Below are 6,913 nucleotides of genomic sequence, written 5' to 3' on the forward strand. Positions count from 1 at the left end.
TACCCCACAAAGTGGAGAGATTGGAGAAGAAAGGATTACAAGAGACTAGGCAGGTATAAAGTGAGGAATACCTGGCTACTTACATAGCACTTATGTGGCACTTGGCATTGCTTGTGTTATGTATGTCTGCTCAGTCTTATAATCCCTTTCTTTTTTTAGTTTTGTTTAAGTTTTGGTTTTACTAAGTTTATTTTAGCATAAATTTCAATGAAAGATTTTAAAAAAGGAAGGGGAACGTGCAGGATGAGGAAAGGAAAAAAAATGTGTTGTCTTCTGACTTCTTCCAACACAGAAAAATATTAATATATTTACAACCTCAACTTTTTACATTAGCTATAATTATAACAAGCCAGTTCTGTAAGTAAATAATTATTAAATCTTCAAACAAAATTCTAAATTTCATTTTTTTTATTTCAAGCAATATCCTAATAGAAACAAGACCAAATAAAATACCTTTGTTTTAAATAGTTTATACCACTATCTTAACTAAACCTATTTTCCCTATTGTGGGAAATGATAATGTATTTCAATTTACAGATTAATTTTTCTAAACTATCTTTATTAATGAAAATCATTCTGTTTTTTTCAAATTCTTTAATCTTAAAAGGAAAACTGCTATATTCATTTTAAGAATAAACATTTCCTTAAAAATTCATCTTTGTAACTAAAATCAATTAATTCTAATGCATTTTTTAAACTTCCTTTTAACATTCGTACTTTCAAATTCACTTTCAATAATATTTTGCAAATTTTAGGAATTACTCAAGCGCTATATATAAAAAAGAAGAAAAGACCAAAACATTTCTTTCCCTCTTCCTCTTGTACATAAAATTTCAATGATCATTTTCAAACACACTTTATGAGAAAACAATCCATTGAAACTATCTTTTAATTACATATGTCAAACAAATAAAAAATCCATCCTAATGCCAAAGAATTTACTAAATTTAAATCATTCCCTCCAGCTTGTCTTAATAAAACAAAATGTCTATTAAGCAAATACTTTTTTTCTCAAGGGATTCTCCAATATGACTTTTAAAACAAATATGTTAACATTGTCAATTTCCACACTGATTTTGAAGTGGAGATTCAAAACATATTTTCTTGAGTGTCTAGTGAGATTCTCAGTCTTCAAAGAAAAACAAAATCCAATTGCCTTTTGAAAAAGCACCTTTAGGTTGTTCTCTTTAGGACTGCAGATTTACTACAACTCTTCTTTCAATTGCACTGGGAACTTGTAATTAAATCATCTTCATAATAAGCACCGTTGGTGTCAAATTTAAATCCCATAATTACAATGAGATGCTTCATATTGTTAAATACCTGTGCAGTAGCCTCAGTGGTTTGATAACTAACTATACTTGATTGTAACTCTGGATTACTCATCTTTCTTCCAATTAACTTGAGTTGTTTGTTCTTCTTTCTCCTTTTTTATAACATCTTTGGAACATTTCAGTTTCTGTCTGGCTTAAATGCCTTCGATATTTCTTTAGCTCCCTCTTGTGATCAAAGAATAATCTTATTTGTTTTAAAAAAATGGTTTCTATAAATCACTGGGTGTCTTCTGGCTAATCAGAATCCATTAAAATCAGATTTCAGTATCCCACAACAAATAATCAAAAGTTCAAATTATAACTCCCAATGTCAAATAAAGATGGCGAATTTATGAAAAAGACAAAAGCATATTCTTTTAAATCCTTGTTTTTTTCCATCAAAGTTAGAAAGAAAAAAAATACTCCACATGTCCTTATTCTAGCTTACCTCTAGCAACCCTCCATCCAATAACAATGTCCTAAAAATGGCACAAATCTTTAAAGAGGAACAACAGGTGACTGAAAAAAGCCTCTTTTAACTTAATAAAGGTAAAGGTTTCCCCTATTCAGTAATGTCCGACTCTAGTGGGTGGTGCTCATCTCCGTTTCTTAGTCAAGGGGGCCAGCAATGTCTGAAGACATTTCCATGGTCATGTGGCGAGCATGATTATATGCCAAGGTGCTCTAAATGCTGTTACCTTCCCACTGAAGTGGTACCTATTATCTACTCAAATTTGCATGCTTTCGAATGGCAAAATGGACAGGAGCTGGGGGTCACCCTCTTGCATGACGTTTGGGTCTCAAACCCACACTATCAGCTTTCCACTGACAAACTCAGCATCTTTACCTGCTGAGCCATAATGTCCCCTTTAATAAATAATCAAATACATATAACGATGATGATGATGATGATGATGATAATAATAATAATAATAATAATAATAATAATATGTTTAAGAAGTGAAAGGCATGACTTATTGTCCATTTGAAAAATAAATTCTAGAATGGCTGCTTTTTCAAAAATGAAGTGATGGCACCCCTGCTCCCAGCTAGATTGCTGACCCGGCTATTTTGGAGTGCTGCTCCAGAGTCTCCTTGAAGATTACCACTGTATGGAGGAACTTGTGAGGTGATTCTAGGAGACTCATATACACTTAGGGAATTCAGTTCCTTGTTTTGTAAAATTGAAACAGCTTGGGTCTGGAAAGAACAGTTGGCTATTTTCACTGAAAGTTCGTTTTGTAATCGCTTCCTCTCCAATCTCTCCACTCTAGGGGTCGGGGTGGAGGGAAACACATAATGGTTATATTATTATGTGATAAGGGATACTGCAAAGGTCATAAATAATGGTCATTGGTAGTAAAAAAATTTCAGCAGTGTGGTAACTTTGGTCATTGAACAAGGCAATAAGTGAATCCTGCCATAGAGTATTTTTAAATATAGAGATCCTTCCATTTTTATTTGATCTTTGAATTATTATCTGTCTATTGGCATCCTTTAGCATAACAATTCAAAGTTGGAACCTCTTCTGAGCCCAGAGATCTTTTGAAAGACTTCCTTGTTTTTCCATTCTATTTCCATCTTCAAAGTCTTTACAGATACTGTTGTAATACTGCTGCTTGTCTCTTGTAACAGAGGGGGGAGGGCATGATAACAACTCAGGAGACAGACTTAAGATTCAAAAGATCTTGATGCACTTGAACATTGGGGTCTATCCAACAAAATGTTGTTCGGTGCTAAAAAATATAAGGTTTTGCACTTAGGCAGGAAAAATCAGGTTCATAGATACCATATAGGTAGAACCTGGCTTAGCAATACTGTTGTACTTATGAGAAGTATTTGAGTGTTTTGGTGGACCAGAGATTGATCATGAGCCAGCAATGTGCAGCAGCCACCAAAAGAGCCAATGTAGTTTTGGGATGCATTAAAAGAGGTATAGTGTCAAGGTCATAGGAAGTGGTAATGCTGCTTGTTGCTGCAGACCACTCCAGAATATTGTCTCCAGTTCTAGTTGCCACAATACAGAAAAGATGCTGAGGAACGATGACCTCCAAAATCCCTTCCAACTCTCATTCTATGATTCTTTATAAAGTATCAGCAGACAAATTGTACCACCAAGAAAGAATCCAGGAAAGAATTAAACAAAGTTTAATAATATTTGTTTCTTTCATGTAGTACTAAGGGACAATATGTGCTTATAAATAAAGAACTATTAAATGCTATTTCACTTGTTTATTTTTTTAATTGAAATCTTCGAGAAAGCTTTGAATAACATGTTAAAGAGCTAGAAGATGGCATGAGTAAAATTAGTTGAGTTTATTTTTTATATTAGTTGCAATAGGTTAGATGTTCCTTTAGGAGCACTTGCCTAAAACACTGGTGAAGGGGTGTACTTGTGTAGGTATCAGAAATACAGAGATATATAACAGGTGTTTGAGTGTCCACAACAAAGATAAGTAGGCTGGATTTAGCATAACAAGTAACTGCATTTCCATCGTGTTCTCCCTACTATGCAGATTATAATCCTTATGAGTGTCAAACATAAATGCAACTTGGATTGTCTTCAGTGTTGTTGTGGAAAATCCACGATACTTACATCAAAAGACAAGACCACGAAGGGTTGGAGAAAACAGGTTTATTTGTGCACAATGGTTCAGAGCATTCGCATGACAAATTCTGAACCCTGGGCTACTCCCAGGGAATAAATCTTATACCGCTGTCCACCCACGCCTTGTCCTTGGGGAGACTCTTATCTACCTTTGACACTCTAAAATGGAGAAGTTTATATCTTGAGGCTACACAAGGAAAAAGGAGAAGTTGAGACAAACGGCTATCTTACCACACCTCTCTACACGGGTAATATCTTACACCATCTGTGACATACAGTTGACACTTCTTGTAAAATGTTTTCTTCATAGTATTAGAACACAGGTTATTTTATTTAGCCAAGCTTAATATTACCTAAAGGTCAATGTTAAAGCAAGCACATATCACTCTTGTTAATTAAGATATATTTCTTATGATATTTCCCCATCCACCTCATTGTGGTTGTAGCCTCTGATTGCCTTTGCTAAGTCAGTTATTGTTAACCAACTCCGCTCATGGCTTCTCCTGAATGAATTGGGGCAGCTATAGGGAATCAAGCATGGCTGCCTTCAATAATTCTTTGGATCCTGGTAAGGAAATTGACAATGAGAAGTGCAGTGATATAAGGACACCTTTGCGCATATGAACAATAAAAAGGGGGCTGATTAATTTGTCATCAGGCTGTGCCATCTTAACGAACTCTCTTCTTCCTCTGGCCAGTACACTGAAAACACCGTCAAGACCATCTGAAACTTAAGTGAAATCCCAGGGTTTCCTGATTGGTGGTGTTCTATAGCATGTCTGGCTGAGGAATTCTGGGAGTTGAAGTCCACAAGTCAGAAAAGGGCCAAGTTTGAAGACTCCTGTTCTATAGTTTGAAAGCTAATGTACTTGAGTCTATGATTAATTGAGGAGTTAACCAAATATATCTTTATGGTGCCACTTTTGCAGTTGCTAGTTTGAGAGATTAGGTTGGCTATTAGATCATTCAAGAACTTTGGCACACAAGTAATCTATTGAACGAATGTATGCTGGAAGTTTGATAAGCAGGTACTATCATTAAAAAATTTTTAGCTAGCCGATGTCACTTAAAAAGTCTAGTGCTAAATTGATCTCAACAATTTTGAGACCATGAATACTCTTCATAGACAGATATTGTTGAATTTGTTGAGCTTTGAATGAATCACCAGATACATGCAATTATGAAAATGCCCATCTCAGTACAGTGGCTTTCTAATAAAACCACTGAGCTCTTAATATGAGGTAATGAAAGGAGGAGAAATGAAGTGGAGAAAGAGAAATCTCAATGTCCTTCAGGCACCATATACTTCAGGTACCATATACACAGGTACCATATACTTGTGTAGATGGATAACTTAGCAATTCTCAGCAATTACATGCTATATACCATGCTGAATGAAGGGCACCTGGGCTTCCAAAGTTATTTCTCAATGGCGACAATTTAAAGTTTCATGTTCCACCACTGAATACAAACATTCATGATTGGGGAAACTAAGAACAATTTAACATTATTTCTTTTAGAACAGACTCTTGCCTTTAGTTATAACAATGTCACTGATTAATTTTAAGACAGGGGTGTCAAACTCACGTCATGTGACGTGTCGCGACATATCGTGACTTTTGCCATTGCTGGCAATGGGGTGGACGCATTTTCGCTATGATGCATCTGGCCTGCGGGTTGGCAGTTTGACATTCCTGATCTAAGAGTATGGGAAGCCAAAGTGATTGTTAAAAAAACCTGACACCTGCTTAATATCAGTGCATGAATTGTTCTTTTTAAAAAAACCCTATATGTGTTTATGCACTCTCTTTTTGATAGGCACCACTTTGGCAAAAGCTGTAATACTCTAATTTCCCCTTTCCTAGGTAATAAGCCACAGATTTTTGTGCAAAGTTACTGTAATCTGATTAGCTGAATTGTGTCTTCTCCACTATCAAAAGATAGCTTTTCACCAGGGGGAAAATGATATCCATGTGGCTTTTACTGAATTCTGGAAGGTTATTTTTCACTGTCAAACTTCTTAAAATTGGTGTTATATAGGCTCCAGATGTTTTCACAGATGCATGCTTAATTCACAATGATAAATCACAGGACAAAATGAGTTTTGTTGACTACATGCATTCTCAGGTAATAGTTCTCACATATACAAAAGCAAGCATGAAATTCCCAGAGACTACAACATAAAACCTATGGCTGCATTTAACGCAGGGGTACGAATGTACAAAAATAGCTGCATGTTGTCAAAGATAGAAAGCACAACAGATCAGAGACCAGGCAGCATCTGTGGGAAGGCACACAGAAAATGGCAAGTTTTCCCTTCCTATTCTGAAAATCTGTTTTCAGGCCCAAAAAAAAAAAAAAAATACCTGACCCGTGTTAAATTTGCCAAATATTCTTTGAAATCTTTGAGAACCATAAATTTTGCAACTACTTTATTTAAACCAAAAGCTTAGCACAATTTGTTTTGAGCACAGATTTGATTTTTTTTTTTTAAAAAAACAAACCTATTACTGTTGCATCAAAGGTAGAGAACTAAATGGATTCATCCAGGACCTGAGGGATGCTCACACAGAGAAAATGCATACACTTTTCATAGAAAGTACAGTTCAATCCCATATTAGCTGTCCTTTAGATGTGTTACTAAGACTTTTTTTAAAAACATGTCTTCATTTTAATCTACCTAGTTAATCAAGAAATAAGGTTAATAGCACGATAACAGTTGTAAAGACAGGTATAAGAACTGCAAAGGCACAGAATAAATATAGGTGGAGCTGCATTTACTTTGTGGGCATAATTACCTGTTTGGTAAATATAGAGATTAACATGGCTACAATAACCACAGAAGAGCTTTAAGATTTGTTCATTTGCACCATACAAATGATGAAAAATAGCACTTAAAAGCTGTACAGAAATCTAAATAGAAGGGGGATGAAAGAACTGCAGTAAATGGAATTTCAGACGAGATGTATGATGTAATACTTTTTATTAAAGA

Source organism: Crotalus tigris, unplaced genomic scaffold (assembly GCF_016545835.1).
Source record: "Crotalus tigris isolate CLP2741 ecotype Arizona unplaced genomic scaffold, ASM1654583v1 scf7180000017644.4837335, whole genome shotgun sequence".
NCBI classification, from domain to species: domain Eukaryota; kingdom Metazoa; phylum Chordata; class Lepidosauria; order Squamata; family Viperidae; genus Crotalus; species Crotalus tigris.